This window comes from Schistocerca piceifrons, chromosome 5 (assembly GCF_021461385.2).
Source record: "Schistocerca piceifrons isolate TAMUIC-IGC-003096 chromosome 5, iqSchPice1.1, whole genome shotgun sequence".
NCBI classification, from domain to species: domain Eukaryota; kingdom Metazoa; phylum Arthropoda; class Insecta; order Orthoptera; family Acrididae; genus Schistocerca; species Schistocerca piceifrons.
The window spans coordinates 494,413,415-494,432,207 of NC_060142.1; the positions used below are offsets into that span (position 1 = coordinate 494,413,415).

At 46.0% G+C, this 18,793-nt stretch overlaps 1 protein-coding gene and 1 non-coding gene across 2 annotated transcripts in view; both read left to right on the top strand.

The window, feature by feature from the left end:
• The window catches only part of LOC124798244 (ras-related protein Rab-23), a 454,150-nt gene that overhangs the window by 232,927 nt on the left and 202,430 nt on the right, over positions 1 to 18,793 (top strand). The gene's annotated exons all lie outside the window — the stretch shown is intronic.
• On the top strand, positions 918 to 992 carry Trnat-ugu. The gene has a single exon. It is a non-coding gene; the product is annotated as a tRNA-Thr (tRNA).

Genomic DNA, 18,793 nt, shown 5'->3' on the forward strand with positions numbered 1-18,793 from the left:
TTTTGTCTCTGGTTTCTTCACAAGGTAACTACGATTCCGGGGTTTGTGTCATCCATCATTCGAACAGTCAGGCCACCATTAGGCGGAGTGGTATCTTCAACTTTCATGACAGTAATCTGTGGGATAGTATGCAGAACCCCCATGGTATGGTGACAGCGAATCATCACATCGGTGCCGGTCGGAGTGGCCGAGTGGTTCTAGGCGCTACAGTCTGGAACCGCGCGACCGCTACCGTCGCAGGTTCGAATCTGGCCTCGGGCATGGATGTGTGTGATGTCCTTAGGTTATTTAGGTGTAAGTAGTTCTGAAATGATAATTAAATAGACACCCTAGCTGCAAGCAGGCGTTGATACACTTCATTGGGGACATGTTGAAAATGTGTGCCCCTACCGGGACTCGAACCCGGGATCTCCTGCTTACATGGCAGACGCTCTATTCATCTGAGCCACCGCGGGCACAGAGGATAGTGCGTCTGCAGGGACTTATCCCTTGCACGCTCCCCGTGAGATCCACATTCCCAACATGTCCACAACACTACATTCGTAGTGCGCCTAATAGATGTTTGCCCATCATACTTATCACTCGTGGCAGATTAATGTACCAAGTCCCGTACCAGTTCGGGCATAGCGTGTGCGTTCGCACAAGAAGGTCAAAGGCCGGGAACCCAAATTTTTAACTATATATGACGGTAGTATCTGTTCCCGAAAGAACAGTTACCGTGGATGACCATGCAGCTTTGCTAGAAATGAAATGATAATTAAATAGACACCGTAGCTGCAAGCAGGCGTTGATACACTTCATTGGGGACATGTTGTCTATTAGGCGCACTACGAATGTAGTGTTGTGGACATGTTGGGAATGTGGATCTCACGGGGAGCGTGCAAGGGATAAGTCCCTGCAGACGCACTATCCTCTGTGCCCGCGGTGGCTCAGATGGATAGAGCGTCTGCCATGTAAGCAGGAGATCCCGGGTTCGAGTCCTGGTCGGGGCACACATTTTCAACATGTCCCCAATGAAGTGTATCAACGCCTGCTTGCAGCTATGGTGTCTATTTAATTATCATTCCATTTCTAGCAAAGCTGCATGGTCATCCACGGTAACTGTTCTTTCGGGAACAGATACTACCGTCATATATAGTTAAGTAGTTCTAAGTTCTAGGGGACTAATGACCTCAGATGTTAAGTCCCATAGTGCTCAGAGCCATTTGAACCATCACATCGGTGCAACCGAAATGTATGGGCCGGAATAATTGGCGGCCGTATTTTCGGTCCAGTCTTCCTTCCACGTCACCTAACAGGCCGGAACTATCGGCGTTTCTTGCTATTAACTTTGCCTCCGTTGCTGGAAGAAGTGCCATTGACGATTTGAAGGTTTATATGGCCGCTACATGATGGTGCTCCAGTCCACTTCGCGGTTAAGGTCGAACACGTCTCAATCGTGTATTCCATGGTCGATGGCTCGGACGATATGGTCTAGCAGCATGGGCTGATCGTTCACCGGATTTCAATCTGAGCAATTTATGGTTATGGGGCCATCTCAAAAGTATCGTGTATGCAGAGCCCATTACAGAAGTGGAGATACTGGAGCAGCGTATTCATGCTGTTGCTGTTTTTGACACTGTTCGGATGCAGCCTGGTCGTTGTGAACGTGTGAGACAGAACATGCTACGGCGCGAACACACATGCGCTGACGCACGTGGAAAACATTTTCAACACGCACTGTAACTGTGGCTGCATGGTACAGCGCATATTAGGCCGCAGGTTCTGTAACAAAGTATGATTAAATAAATAGTCTCTAGCATGGAAACCGAGCATTTCTGGACAAAAGTCCATTTTTTGTTCTGTACCATATCGTCGATGACTCCCTAGAATTAGTACACGGTGGAAAAAATATCACCCTGTACAGAAGAGAATATCACTAACGGATTAGGCCTTAGGCCTGTTCCGCCTGTAAGACTGCTGCCTACCAGGCAGTGCGAGGAGCTTTCTATGATAGTGGCACACGTGATTAACATGTCCCCCCATCCCTCCAGCCGTTACTGCCAGCAGGTGGAACCTGATGATGCCCCTGGTTCTTAGCTCCTCATCTGACATCACGACGCTTCCAAACTCCCATATACACTACTGGCCATTAAAATTGCTACACCAAGAAGAAATGCACATGATAAACGGGTGTTCATTGGACTAATACATTATACTAGAACTGACATGTGATTACATTTTCACGCAGTTTGGGTGCATAGATCCTGATAAATCAGTACCCAGAACAACCACCTCTGGCCGTAATAACGGCGTTGATACGCCTGGGCATGGAGTCAAACAGAGCTTGGATGGCGTGTACAGGTACAGCTGCCCATGCACCTTCAACAGGATACCACACTTCATCAAGAGTACTGACTGGCGCATTGCGACGAGCCAGTTGCTCGGCCACCATTGACCAGACGTTTCCAGTTGGTGAGAGATCTGGAGAATGTGCTGGCCAGGGCAGCAGTCGAACATTCTTTGTACCCAGAAAGGCCCGTACAGGACCTGCAACATGCGGTCGTACATTATCCTGCTGAAATGTAGGGTTAGTCAGGGATCGAATGAAGAGTAGAGGCACGGGTCGTAACACATCTGAAATGTAACGTCCACTGTTCAAAGTGCCGTCAATGCGAACAAGACGTGTAACCGATGGCACCCCATACCATCACGCCGGGTGATACGCCAGTATGGCGATGACGAATACACACTTCCAATGTGCGTTCACCGCGATGTCTCCAAAAACAGATGCGACCATCATGATGCTGTAAACAGAACCTGGATTCATCGGAAAAAATGACGTTTTGCCATTCGTGCACCCAGGTGCAGGTTAAAACTGTACAAAATACTGTCATTGAAGCTAGTATCCTCACAGATGCAACAGTTAGAGAAGTCTCTCATACCTCGTATATCAATGATCCCAACTGATTTACCCATTTATTTTAAGCGTCTGCAGTTCATAATCAAGGTTTCTTTGGCTATAACGGTACACAAGGCTGAAGGTCAGCGAGAGGGAGAAAGAGGAAGCGGACGAAGAGGAGGGAGGGTTGGTAAATTGACGTAGACAGGGGAACGAGGAAATACGCAGTGAGAGGAATGGAGACAGATATGGAGAGGAGGAGATGGACATAGTGTAGGGGGGGAGTCGGTAGTGAACAAGAGAGGGAAGGAGGAGGAGGAGATAAAAAAAGAGAGGGGAGAGAAAGAAATGGACATGGGGAGAAGGATATCAGGACGTATGTCTAATTCCCAAACATATTTAGCAACTGCGATGCATTTCCGGGTTCGCAAGTACATGTTATATTCTCTAAGCATCTTATGGTGGTTGTACAATGAAGTTATTTCGGAAGCATGTTAACTGGCCAAAGGATCAGCCGAGCACTGCTGCGGAGGCAGTGTGCTGGCGTGCTGAGCGTCATATCGCGTCCCCGTCGCGTGTCAGGTGACTTACGGGCCGCATGGACGCCAAACACACGTGCCGTCGCTTCCCACGTACTCCGTTGTCCGGTGGAGTTTGGCAAAGTACTCTCTATACGTATCAGATACACGGAGGTGAAATCGGAAAGTGTGGAAGTTATAACATCTTGTGCCAGCTACACACAAAATCTTTTCACATAATTTCAAAATGGTTCAAATGGCTCTGAGCACTATGGGACTTAACATCGGAGGTCAACAGTCCACTAGAACTTAGAACTACTTAAACCTAACTAACCTAACACACATCCATGCCCGAGGCAGGATTCGAACCTGCGACCGTAGCGGTCGTGCGGTGCCAGACTGAAGCGCCTAGAACTGCTCGGCCACTCCGGGCGGCTTCATTGAATTTCCAGGTACATAAAACATGAAATGAGCGATACGTTGTCACGTCAGCATTAAAATTAGTATATACATCACATTTCGCCGAAACGTCATTCCCATAACATAACACGTCATGGCTACCAGTGCGCCGCAAGACTATCAGTAGCCAACGCCTGAGACGAACTGACCACAAGAGCAACAGGTGTCGCTTTAGTACATACATTGTATCAGTAAAAGTCAAATACATAATTTAATAGCAATCTTAATTCCAGATATACATATATAAAAATTGTGAAATGTTTATAAAATACTTTTCATAATTTCTTAGTGACAGAATACTGCTAAGTATTTTGTTCCAGAGAAAAATGGTCTTCACAGACGAACAGACGGATAAAAAAAATGACCAAAAATATTTTTTCGTCCTATAGAATTGCAAATTAAAAATTTTCCAAATTTTTCCATTGCTTGTACTGTGAAATCTTGCTTCTTGCCAAATTTCATGATTCTAGGTCCACGGGAAGGATGCAATAGGTTTTGATGAATTTCCAGGTATCAAAATAAGTGACATACATAGCCGTAACTTTTGATCGGTTAGACTTAGAAGCTTAATTTTTTTACGCAAGCAAGAAACCAAAAAACTTAATGTGACAGAAATCTGAACTTGATTCGTCTATGTGTTCTTGAGAAAATGAGTTCTTCACAGACAGACAGACAGACAAGCGGACAGACGGACAGACGGACAGACGGACGAACGGACAAGGAAGCGATCCTGTAGCGATTTTTACACACTGAGGCATCATATTTAGTGCACCAAAAAATCAGCCGATGTGTAAGCCTATATCAGGGCCATGAATACTACGTGAGACATCAACGGAACACAAAAATAATTACAGTCCGCGTCTTAGACTGAATAGAAGGACGCCTGTAGCCAAAGAATACTGAAGCAACTCAAATCGCTTGATACGGGCAAGTCTTCAGGTCCAGATTGTATACCGATTAGGTTCCTTTCAGATTACGCTGATACAATAGCTCCCTACTTCGCAATCATATACAATCGCTCGCTCACCGATAGATCTGTACCTACAGATTGGAAAATTGCGCAGGTCGCACCAGTGTTTAAGAAGGGTAGTAGGAGTAATCCATCGAACTACAGACCTATATCATTGACGTCGGTTTGCAGTAGGGTTTTGGAGCATATATTGTATTCAAACATTATGAATCACCTCGAAGGGAACGATCTACTGATACGTAATCAGCATGGTTTCAGAAAACATTGTTCTTGTGCAACGCAGCTAGCTCTTTATTCGCACGAAGTAATGGTCGATATCGACAGGGGATCTCAAGTTGATTCCGTATTTCTAGATTTCCGGAAAGCTTTTGACACCGTTCCTCACAAGCAACTTCTAATCAAGCTGCGGGCCTATGGGGTATCGTCTCAGTTGTGCGACTGTATTCGTGATTTCCTGTCAGGAAGGTCGCAGTTCGTAGTAATAGACGGCAAATCATCGAGTAAAACAGAAGTGATATCAGGTGTTCCCCAGGGAAGCGTCCTGGGACCTCTGCTGTTCCTGATCTATATAAATGACCTGGGTGACAATTTGAGCAGTTCTCTTAGGTTGTTCGCAGATGATGCTGTAATTTATCGTCTAGTAAGGTCATCCGAAGACCATTATCAGTTGCAAAGCGATTTAGAAAAGATTGCTGTATGGTGTGGCAGGTGGCAGTTGACGCTAAATAACGAAAAGTGTGAGGTGATCCACACGAGTTCCAAAAGAAATCCGTTGGAATTCGATTACTCGATAAATAGTACAATTCTCAAGGCTGTCAATTCAACTAAGTACCTGGGTGTAAAAATTACGAACAACTTCAGTTGGAAAGACCACATAGATAATAATGTGGGGAAGGCGAGCCAAAGGTTGCTTTTAATTGGCAGGACACTTAGAAGATGCAACAAGTCCACTAAAGAGACAGCTTACACTACACTCGTTCGTCCTCTGTTAGAATATTGCTGCGCGGTGTGGGATCCTCACCAGGTGGGATTGACGGAGGACATCGAAAGGGTGCAAAAAAAGGGCAGCTCGTTATGTATTATCACGTAATAGGGGAGAGAGTGTGGCAGATATGATACGCGAGTTGGGATGGAAGTCATTAAAGCAAAGACGTGTGAGATCTATTTACGAAATTTCAGTCACCAACTTTCTCTTCCGAATGCGAAAATATTTTTTGAACCCAACCTACATAGGTAGGAATGATCATCAAAATGAAATAAGAGAAATCAGAGCTCGAACAGAAAGGTTTAGGTGTTCGTTTTTCCCGCGCGCTGTTTGGGAGTGGAATGGTAGAGAGATTGTATGATTATGGTTCGATGAACCCTCTGCCAAGCACTTAAATGTGAATTGCAGAGTAATCATGTAGATGTAGATGAATATGAGAAACCAAAACGCAATCCTGACTCACAAACCTATGGAAGCTCATTCATTGTATTATGTTAATATAAATTACAGACTAATATATAACTCAACGCCTAGGAATATAGTATCTGTCTTAATGCATCAACTTACAAAAAGGTTATCCAGTATAGATGGAAACTTGAATAACCGATAGGATACAACACAGACCCGAGAAAAGCCAGAATAATTAATAAAAGAATGTTTAGAGGCCTCCATTAATAAATCGTTTAATTACGCCACCGTAGCTAGAGGTCTGCGTGCAGCAGCGTAGAGTTGAAACTACTGAAGTAGGTGGTACAAGTATGACAGTTGCAGCACTTCTTGTAATTTTATTACAGATCTGAAGATGGTAACGTAGTTTTACCGAAACCGGTTATCTATAATAAAAAATGTTATAGCGTTCTCAGCTAAGAAGTTTTCTTCTCCTACGTAATCACTACAGATCGCCGCTTCGAGCTCAACATGAGTGAAGTAATGTGCTATGTTTATATCTTGTGTTTCGTATCAAAATAATCTTCGTGAATGGATCGTTCTGCAATAAATGCAGTGCATTTCCTTTTTCAGTAGTAGGGTCGGAAGTGCAGGGCTTGGACAGAAATATTGAAATACAGCGAGAAATGCACGCTTGAATATAAATGCAGGTGCTAGCCAAACCTACAAGTTGCGTCGATGTGTTCGACAACGATCGTCATGTGTGCAATACCCTCGCTGCCTTGCAAGTGTCCGTTGTCGTTAGAATAGTGTTCTACATCTACATCTACATGGATACCCTGCAAATCACGTTTAAGTGCCTGGCAGCGGGATCATCGAACCACCTTCACAATCCTCTATTATTCCAATCTCGTCTAGCGCGCGGAAAGAATGAACACGTACATCTTTCCGCAAGAGCTCTGATTTCCCTTATTTTATCGTGGTGATCGTTTCTCCCTATGTAAGTCGGTGTCAACAAAATATTTTCGCAGAGGAGGAAGTTGGTGATTGAAATTTCGTGAGAAGATACCGTCGAAACGAAAAACGCCTTTCTATTAATGATGTCCAGCTCAAATCCCGTATCATTTCTGTAACACTCTCTCCCATATTTCGCGATAATACAAAACGTGCTGCCTTTCTTTGAACTTTTTCGATGTTCTCCGTCAGTCCTGTCTGGTAAGGATCCCACACCGCGCAGCAGTATTCTAAAAGAGGACGGACAAGCGTAGTGTAGGCAGTCTCCTTAGTAGGTCTGTTACATTTTCTAAGTGTCCTGCGAATAAAACGCAGCCTTTGGTTATCCTTCCCGACAACATTTTCTATGTGTTCCTTCCAATTTAAGTTGTTCCTAATTGTAATACCTAGGTATGTAGTTGAATTTACGGCTTTGAGATTAGACTGGTTTATCGTGTAACCGAAGTTTAATGAGTTCCTTTTAGCACTCATATGGATGACCTCACACTTTTCGTTATTCAGGGTCAACTGCCACTTTCCGCACCATTCAGATATTTTTTCTAAATCGTTTTGCAGTTTGTTTTGATCTTCTGATGACTTTATTAGTTGATAAACGACAGCGTCATCTGCAAACAATCGAAGACGGCTGCTCAGATTGTCTCCCAAATCGTTTTTTATAGATAAGGAAGAGCAAAGGGCCTATAACACTACCTTGGCGAACGCCAGAAATCACTTCTGTTTTACACGATGACTTTCCGTCAACTACTACGAACTGTGACCTCTCTGACAGCAAATCACAAATCCAGTCACGTAACTGAGACGATATTCCATAAGCACCCAATTTCAAAAAATGGCTCCGAGCACTATGGGACTCAACTGCTGAGGTCATTAGTCCCCTAGAACTTAGAACTAGTTAAACCTAACTAACCTAAGGACATCACAAACATCCATGCCCGAGGCAGGATTCGAACCTGCGACCGTAGCGGTCTTGCGGTTCCAGACTGCAGCGCCTTTAACCGCACGGCCACTTCGTCCGGCGCAATTTCAATACGAGCCCCTTGTATGTACTGTTTAGTAGTAAGTTAATTGTGTCAAAGCTAGGTGAATTCGAATGCGATCAAGTTGTTGGTGCTCGTATGGTGTGTGCTACCGTAACATAGGTAGTATTTGGTATTTCAAGAGGCACCATAACGATGATTTATACCGCATACAGGGAACGGTCACAACGCGAACGAGATGCTATTAAGTTCCTATCGGAACAAACTGCTGAGGTCATTGGTCCCTAGGCTTACACACTACTTAGTCTAACTTAAACTTAGGCTAAAGATAAGAGACACATCCATGCCCGAAGGAGGACTCGAACCTCCGACGAGGGGAGCCGCGCGAACCGTACAAGGCGCCCTAGACCATGCGGCTACGCGGTCGGAAGTGTATGTTTGAGTGATCGTGATGGTCGGCCATTGACGACGATTGTGACCAAAAATAAGAGGACGACAGCTGCAAACGTCACTGCAGAACTGAATGTCGCGTTTACGAAACCTGTCAGCACCAGAGCAACACGAATCGAGCCCCGTAAACAGGGGACTACAGGGCGCGCTGGTATTCCAAAGCCACACATCAGTTATGCAAATTCCCGTAACAGGAGGACGCGGTGCTGGAAAGTCATTCGTCGGATGATTTGCGTCACACTGTTTTCAGCTTCCGGCCGAGTCTACGCCCCATGAGTGAAACTTAGGGAGGTTTAGTGACGATTTGGGCAGCTGTATCTTGGTATTCACTGGGCCCCATGGCTACTCCGGCAACGGCCTTGCCGCAGTAGATACACCGGTTCCCGTGAAAAAAATGTTCAAATGTGTGTGAAATCTTATGGGACTTAACTGCCATGGTCATCAGTCCCTAAGCTTACACACTACTTAGCCTAAATTATCCTAAGGACGAACACACACACCCATGCCCGAGGGAGGACTCGAACCTCCGCCGGGATCAGCCGCACAGTCCATGACTGCAGCGCTCTAGACCGCTCGGCTAATCCCGCTCGGCTTCCCGTGGGATCACCGAAGCTAAGTGCTGTCGGACGTGGCAGGCACTTGGATGGGTGACCATCCAGCCACCGTGCGCTGTTGCCATTTTTCGGGGTGCACTCAGGCTCGTGATGCCAATTGAGGACCTACTCGACCGAATAGTAGCGGCTCCGGTCACAGAAAACCATCATAACGACCAGGAGAGCGGTGTGCTGACCACACGCCCCTCCTATTCCTCAACTGAGGATGACACGGTGTTCGGATGGTCCCGATGGGCCACTTGTGGCCTTAAGACGGAGTGCTCCTCCTCCATGGCTACTCCGTATGGTCGCACTACTGCAAAGAATTATGTGACCATTTTGGAGGATCAGATCCATCCCATATTACGATGTTTGTCCCCCTGTGGCGAGGCTCTGTTCGAAGAGCAGAGCGCCTTGTCACACTGCTCGCATCGTCTAGGATGGATTTGTGAGCAGGAGGATAAACTATCGCACCTGTCCTGGTCGCTATCGTCACCAGATCTCAATATCATTCAGTCTTTGTGGTCTACTTTGGAGATAAGTGTGTGATCGCTATCCACCTTCAACATGGTTACCTGAAACTGCGACTATTTTGGAGGAAGAGTGGCATAACATTCCGTTGAAACTCGATTTGTATTTTTCCATTCCGAGACATTGGATGTTATTTTGGAGTGTTAACGATTTTCCTACGTCGCATTAGGCATGGTAACGTGTTCTTTTTGGTGTTTCCATATGTTTGTCCATCACCCCGTAGCTTATCCTGGACGGTAAATTTTAAACATAAATTAAATTAACATCGGATAAGCCCAAAGTTAATATAGTAGGCCCGCTAATGTTCTCATTGTAAACAAACGTTTAACAAATAGGGTAATCGGCATTATCAGATTGTTCACTGGCGAGGTTGTTGTCAGTGGGAAAGTATCGTCGCTAAATGAACACAAGAATTAGACAGAACGACATTTACATTTGATGTAGTGAATAGAGCCTCAAAGTTGTGGACAAGTCCATGAGGATTTGCAGAAAATAAATGCGTGGTATAATGACTCGCAGTTATCTCTCAATATTAATAAGTGTTACGTACTGCGTATAACAAGGTGAAAATCCCCATTAATGTACGAGTACAAAATAAATGCCCAGTCTTTGGAAGCGGTAACGTCCGTCAAGTATCTGGGTGTGACAATTCGAAGTGATATCGAATGGAATGACCAGACTATACAAGTAACGGGTATGGCGAACTCTAGATTGCAGTTTATTGGTAGAATCCTGAAGCGATGCAGTTCTCCAACAAAGGAAATTGCTTACAATACTTTAGTTCGTCCAGTCTTATGAGTACTGTACGTCTGTGTGAGACCCTTACCAGTTGGGTCTGATTCAAGAGATTGAGAAGGTCCAAAGAAGAGCGGCAAGATTCGTGACTAGTACATTTAGCCATCGCGAGAGCGTTACAAATCTCATAGAAACTTCGAAGTGCGACACACTTGCTGATAGACGGCGCGCTAAACGGAAGGGGCTGCCCACTTAATTCCGAAATCCGATCTTCAGCGAGAATGTAGAGCATATATTATTGCCACCAACTTTCAGATCGCGCAATAATCACCATTCAAAGATAAGGGAAATTAGAGCTCGTACTGAGGCGTTCAGACAGTCGATTTTCCCTCGCGCGATCCGCGAGTGGGACAGAGGGAGGGGGTGGGGGGGTGATGTTACTTTGGCGCGAATAGTGCCCTCCGCCAGACACCGCTTGGTGGCTAGCGGAATATATATGTAGATGTAGAAAGAATGTGGATACAAAGAAGAAATTGCCATAAATAGTAGCTTTTGCATGTCACCGCGTTTCCGTCGTACCTTTCCAGTGGAAATACATTGTACTAATGAGTATGAAGATTCCATCTTTACCGGTGCCGAAAGAACGAGCGACTACCGTCGTAAACAAGCAACACCATTCGACTAACCCGCAACTGCTTGTGTTGGCATATACAGTTAAGTGTCGTCGCGATAACCGACTCCTGCTGGACACGCGAGGGCTTTAGTGGCCATTGCGGCTGGACTCACTGGCTGACCTCAGCACCACTCGAAATAAAACTCTATTCTTGTATGCTCGCCAAGTTTTGGCGATCGAAGTTCGCAGGGTGGCAGTTACAGCGGGACGCTTCTGGGTACATGTCCGAGCTCTGTGACGCAGGCTGAAGGTCTCCGTAGCGCGGTCGAAATACTGCGCTGCGCGAAATGGCGATAAGAAATTTGTGTGGCGGACGTGAACAGCCGTGTAAAACACAGAATACATGTAAGAAGCGGCTTACCGTTCATGTTAATGACGAACCAGAAAGAAAAAATAATTCAAAATGTGTCCGAGGTAGCATACGTTAGTGCCTAGTGCCAATTATTACGTCATACTTGATCAGAGTTGGATTGTAATTAACATGGCATCTGCATCTACTTACATATCCACTGTTTAGTATACAGCAGAGGATATTTCGTAACATTGCTTCTATATGAAACTACCTGGCAAATAATGGAAATTGGAAATTTGTGGTAAGAACTATGTTACCAAACTGCTGAGGTCATCGGTCCCTAGACTTACACACTACTTAACCTAACTTACGCTGACAACACACACATTCATGCCCGAGGGAGGACTCGAACCTCCGACTAGGGGATGGTAAATAATCTTTAGGATTCCGTGCCTCAACCTGTAGAAACGGATCCCTTAACGGGTCGGGTTGTTGTCCGTCTCTCTCTCTCTCTCTCTCTCTCTCTCTCTCTCTCTCTCTCTCTCTGTGTGTGTGTGTGTGTGTGTGTGTGTGTGTGTGTGTGTGTGTGTGTGTGTGATGGTTAAGAACTCATTTTCTCAGGAACGTAAGGTCTTTGGTTTCTTGGTGGCGTAAAAATTTTAAGCATCTAAGTCAATGCAGTCTAAAGATACGGCCCAGCATGTCACATATTTTGATACTCACTCATCAAAACCTGGAGCACACTTCCTGTTGGCCTAGAAACATGAAATTTGACAAGAAGCAAGCTTTCACAGTACAAGTAAAGGAAAAAAATCAGAAGGCTGTTAATTTGCAATTATGTAACGCAAAAAATATTATTGGATATTTTTTTATCTGTCTGTCGATTTGTCTGTTGGTACGTTATGACCATTTTTCGCTGGAACAGTTTAGCGTGTCGAGTTCAAATTTATATCACACACGGATGTCGGGTCCCTTGGCACTGTTAAAATTTTAAGATTCTAATTCAACGTAATAAAAAAATACTGCCATTTGTGGCACATACTTTGGTACTCGAAAACTCGGTCATCAAAACCAGTATGTTGACCTATAATCATGAAATTTGGCAAGAAGTAAGATTTCACACTACAAGTAAAGGAAGAAATACGAAAATCAACAGAAACAAGCACAACATCAAGTGTGCCCCAGGGCAGCGTAGTGGGTCCGTTGCGTTTTACAATTTACAGAAACGATCTGGTTGATGGTATTGACAGCGGCATTAGACTGTTTGCCGATGATGCTGTAGTCTACAGGAAAGTAGTATCACACGAAAGTTGTGAACAAATCAATGAGGATTTGCAGAAAATAAATGCGCGGTGTAACGTCTGGCAGTTATCTCTCAATATTAGTAAGTGTAACCTACGGCGTATAACAAGGCGGAAATCCCCATTAATGTACGAGTACTAAATAAATGCCCAGTCTCTGGAAGCGGTAACATCCGTCAAGTATCTGGGTGTTACTATTCTAAATGATCTCAGATGAAACAATCAGGTTACACAAGTAACGGGTAAGGCGAAGTCTAGATTGCAGTTTATTGGTAGAATCCTGAAACGATGCAGTCCTTCAACTATGGAAATTGCTTACAATACTTTGGTTCGTCCAGTCTTAGAGTATTGTTCGTCTGTATGGGACCCTTACCAGTTGGGTCTGATTCAAGAGACTGAGAAGGTCCAAAGAAGAGCGGCAAGATTCGTGACTGGTACATTTAGCCATCGCGAGAGCGTTGAGATCTCATAGAAAGTTTGAAATGGTTCAAATGGCGATGAGCACTATGGGACTCAACATCTGAGGTCATCAGTCCCCTAGAACTTAGAACTACATAAACGTAACTAACCTAAGGACAGCACACACATCCATGCCCGAGGCAGGATTCGAACCTGCGACCGTAGCGGTCGCTCGGCTCCAGACTGAAGCACCTAGAACCGATCGTCCACATCGGCCGGCTAGAAAGTTTGAAGTGGGACGCACTTGCAGACAGACGATGCGCTAAACGGAAGGGGTTGCTCACTAAATTTCAAAATCCGATGTTCGTCGAGGATGTAGATCATATGTTATTACCACCAACTTTCTAATCACGCTATGGCCAGCATTCAAAGATAAGGGGAATTAGAGCACGTACTGAGGCGTTCAGACAGTCGTTTTTCCCTAACGCGACCCGCGAGTGGGACAGATGGGGGGGGGGGGATATGACTTTGGCGCGAATAGTGCCCTCCGCCACACACCGCTTGGCGGATAGCGGAGTATATATGCAGATGTAGATGTAATTGGGGTGACCTGTCTTAGCTGCCTAACCCTGCATTGTGTGCACGTGGTGTGTGTGTGTGTGTGTGTGTGTGTGTGTGTGTGTGTGTGTGTGTGTGTGTGAGAGAGAGAGAGAGAGAGAGAGAGAGAGAGAGAGAGAGAGAGAGAATAAATGGGAACACAGCTAGAAATGTGTTGCGTACGAAGTCGCCATGTCCCGTAAGACCACGAAATAAATAGACGAGAAAGTCCTGAAATGTTAGTAAGTATTTATAAGACTTTATGTGGTGATAAAAGAAGGCGCCACCTTCACATTTTTGTCTCCGGCCAGCAAGGAGATGCCTCGCTGTTTCGCATCGTCTTTGTCCCTTTATGTTTCGCCGTGTAAGCATCTCTCTTGTTTGCTCTTAAGAACCACGAATAGATTTAGGTATATTTAAGTTAATATCTTTCAGATTTACTAACTTAACAACCCACACGTATTAATTTGTTGTATCAGTTTCTCGTGAAAGAAATGCAAAAGTGCTGACGTGGAGGCGGTCTGCCCATTAGCGTGAACCAAATACTGATTAGAAAATCACCAGCTCTTTCACTGTGCACCGGTGAACCTGCAGTATCGCAGCAAAGAAGTGCGACACTCAATTAACTATACAACATAACGTCATTGACCCACTGCGTTATGCACTCAACTTTTGAAAATTACGTTAGACTACCTCTGTAACTTTGCGCTTCTCTCCAGCACCAGTCTGGAGTAACAGAAAATAAAACAGGAATCAAAAAAGCACTGCTCGGCTAATTTCAGTTTACTGAGTTAACTTCCTGCTGGGAAGTGATCGGTGATGGCAGCTGTATTCTTTACGTTCTCCATCGTCTTTCCACCTTCTCAAGCAGGCAGGGTAGCCGGTTACAACTCACAGACCGCGTATGCAGATTCTCGAGCAGGCCAGACAGTTTCCGTTTGCGCAGTACGCTATTGGACACACGTGCGGCTCGTCCCCTTGCACGGTGCAGTGACGGCAGATGGCTGTACTGGGAGGTGCTGGTGACCCAGAAAGGACCCCGCTCGCGGCTAGCGACCGACCAGACGCACACGTATTCCCAGAAGGCCGTGCGCTGCTCTGCGGCGTCGCGTCCCGTTGCGCTCGCCTGGACCCGGAGCCAGCCTCCGGCAGGGAATGCGGAACACTGCCGCCCAGCTGGCGCGGGCTCCACTGCGGTGGCCTCGCCCTCTGCAGCCCACGCGACGGGCCAACCGAACCTACCGATACCAGATGACGACTTAATCTCGTGACGTAGTGATGCGGCGTATGGCTTCATACGTCTGACAACGTATGTATGTCAAACGTTTTGGGTTGGTATTGGTTATTTTTTCTAAATATTGCTCTAATCTTGAATATAATGATGGGTAATGATCTGACACTTGTAATATTCTTACAAGGGAACCTCCCCATCGCACCCCCCTCAGATTTAGTTATAAGTTGGCACAGTGGATAGGCCTTGAAAAACTGAACACATACCAATCGAGAAAACAGGAAGAAGTTGTGTGGAACTATGAAAAAAATAAGCAAAATATACAAACTAAGTAGTCTATGCGCAAGATAAACAACATGAAGGATAATTTGAGCACAGGAGCGCTGTGGTCCCGTGGTTAGTGTGAGGAGCTGTGGAACGAGAGGACCTTGGTTCAAGTCTTCCCTCGAGTGAAAATTTTAATTTTTTATTTTCAGTTTATGTGACAAACTCTTATGTTTCCATCAGTTTTTTGGGAGTGATTATCACATCCACAAGAAAACCTAAATCGGGCAAGGTAGAAGAATCTTTTTATCCATTCGCCAAGTGTACAAGTTAGGTGGGTCGACAACATATTCCTGTCATGTGACGCACATGCCGTCACAAGTGTCGCATAGAATATATCAGACGTGTTTTCCTGTGGAGGATTCGGTTGACCTATGATCTTGCGATCAAATGTTTTCTGTTCCCATTGGAGAGGCACGTCCTTTCGTCTACTAATCGTACGGTTTTGCGGTGCGGTCGCAAAACACAGACACTAAACTTATTACAGTGAACAGAGACGTCAATGAACGAACGACAGATCATAACTTTGCGAAAATAAAGGAAGTAAAATTTTCACTCGAGGGAAGGCTTGAACGAAGAACCTCCCGTTCCACAGCTGCTCACTCTAACCACGAGACCACGGCGCTCCTGAGCTTACACTGGCATTCATATTGCCTATCTTGCACGTAGACTACTCAGTTTGTATATTTTGCTTATTTTTTCATAGTTCCACACAACTTCTTCCTCTTTTCTCGATTGATGTGTGTTCAGTTTTTCAAGGCCTATCCACTGTGCCAACTTATAACTAAATCTGAGGGGGGTGCGATGGGGAGGTTCCCTTGTTAGCAACTTTTACAACGAGTACGTTCATTGCACAGTGTCAACTTATAGAAACGTGATCAAGTTTTTCACCACAAATCGGATTTGGTGATACCAGTGCAGTTTGTTTTCCAGGAAGTTTTCGAAGAATACAAATTTAACGCTTTTTATGCTGTCTTCGTAGACATTATTATTATTATTATATTAAAGCATTTAACAGAATAATTGTTAATGTTATAAAATCGTAGTCATTTGTAGTGCGCTAAATCGGAGCGACACTGTAAGTTACGTGTATTTGTGGTGACGGAACCCTGCTTCCGCGCCTGATGCCAGTATGCAGTTATTTCACACGTGTAAACTTACAAATGTGTGGTATTGCCGAGATGAGATACAGGTTCACTGATAAACGGGTCCTCGCTAATCCATTGTGCCAATCTGCCCGCAGACGCACGTGAGGCCGCGTCACGGCATCACGAATAACGAGATCGGGTAACTTCCGAAATGCAGTGTCGTTAACCTCAAGATACCACTCTGTGAGAGATGGTGCGATCACATACGACATTATATCATCACGCAAGACTCCAGGAAGACCATCGCCGGCAGATTATATGAAATTGAAAATAAATTTAATCGAATCACCGAGCCACAGCTACAGTCTGAGCGCCAATGGCCATTTCACAACTCCAGCATCTGGAGCAGCAGAATCGGATTTTTTGTTAAAATAGCAGAACTGTTTAAATACACTCCTGGAAATGGAAAAAAGAACACATTGACACCGGTGTGTCAGACCCACCATACTTGCTCCGGACACTGCGAGAGGGCTGTACAAGCAATGATCACACGCACGGCACAGCGGACACACCAGGAACCGCGGTGTTGGCCGTCGAATGGCGCTAGCTGCGCAGCATTTGTGCACCGCCGCCGTCAGTGTCAGCCAGTTTGCCGTGGCATACGGAGCTCCATCGCAGCCTTTAACACTGGTAGCATGCCGCGACAGCGTGGACGTGAACCGTATGTGCAGTTGACGGACTTTGAGCGAGGGCGTATAGTGGGCATGCGGGAGGCCGGGTGGACGTACCGCCGAATTGCTCAACACGTGGGGCGTGAGGTCTCCACAGTACATCGATGTTGTCGCCAGTGGTCGGCGAAAGGTGCACGTGCCCGTCGACCTGGGACCGGACCGCAGCGACGCACGGATGCACGCCAAGACCGTAGGATCCTACGCAGTGCCGTAGGGGACAGCACCGCCACTTCCCAGCAAATTAGGGACACTGTTGCTCCTGGGGTATCGGCGAGGACCATTCGCAACCGTCTCCATGAAGCTGGGCTACGGTCCCGCACACCGTTAGGCCGTCTTCCGCTCACGCCCCAACATCGTGCAGCCCGCCTCCAGTGGTGTCGCGACAGGCGTGAATGGAGGGACGAATGGAGACGTGTCGTCTTCAGCGATGAGAGTCGCTTCTGCCTTGGTGCCAATGATGGTCGTATGCGTGTTTGGCGCCGTGCAGGTGAGCGCCACAATCAGGACTGCATACGACCGAGGCACACAGGGCCAACACCCGGCATCATGGTGTGGGGAGCGATCTCCTACACTGGCCGTACACCACTGGTGATCGTCGAGGGGACGCTGAATAGTGCACGGTACATCCAAACCGTCATCGAACCCATCGTTCTACCATTCCTAGACCGGCAAGGGAACTTGCTGTTCCAACAGGACAATGCACGTCCGCATGTATCCCGTGCCACCCAACGTGCTCTAGAAGGTGTAAGTCAACTACCCTGGCCAGCAAGATCTCCGGATCTGTCCCCCATTGAGCATGTTTGGGACTGGATGAAGCGTCGTCTCACGCGGTCTGCACGTCCAGCACGATCGCTGGTCCAACTGAGGCGCCAGGTGGAAATGGCATGGCAAGCCGTTCCACAGGACTACATCCACCATCTCTACGATCGTCTCCATGGGAGAATAGCAGCCTGCATTGCTGCGAAAGGTGGATATACACTGTACTAGTGCCGACATTGTGCATGCTCTGTTGCCTGTGTCTATGTGCCTGTGGTTCTGTCAGTGTGATCATGTGATGTATCTGACCCCAGGAATGTGTCAATAAAGTTTCCCCTTCCTGGGACAATGAATTCACGGTGTTCTTATTTCAATTTCCAGGAGTGTAGTTTCCCACAATCACGTACTTCAGATAGAACGATGAGTTTTGCACGCAGATCGATGATGTGGCTATGGGGCGTCACGTAAGTCCGGTGAGAGCAAATTTCTTTATGGAACATGTTGAAGAACAGGCACTAGAAATTGCCAACAGAAAGCGGAATATATGGTTCTGTTACATAGATGATACGTTCGTGTCGTGGACGCGTGGCACAGAGAAGTTAAGCCGAAGATCAGTCCGCTTTGAAGGAAGTGGTAGAGGGCAAATTACATTTCGTAGATGTACCGGGTGATCAAAAAGTCAGTATAAATTTGAAAACTTACTAAACCACGGAATAATGGAGATAGAGAGGTAAAAATTGACACACATGCTTGGAATGACATGGATTTTTATTAGAACAAAAAAAAAATATTGCTAGATGCGTGAAAGATCTCTTGCGCGCCTTTTTGGTGACGATCGTGTGCTCAGCCGCCACTTTCGTCATGCTTGGCCTCCCGTGCGATTATTGGCTCTGTGGCTACC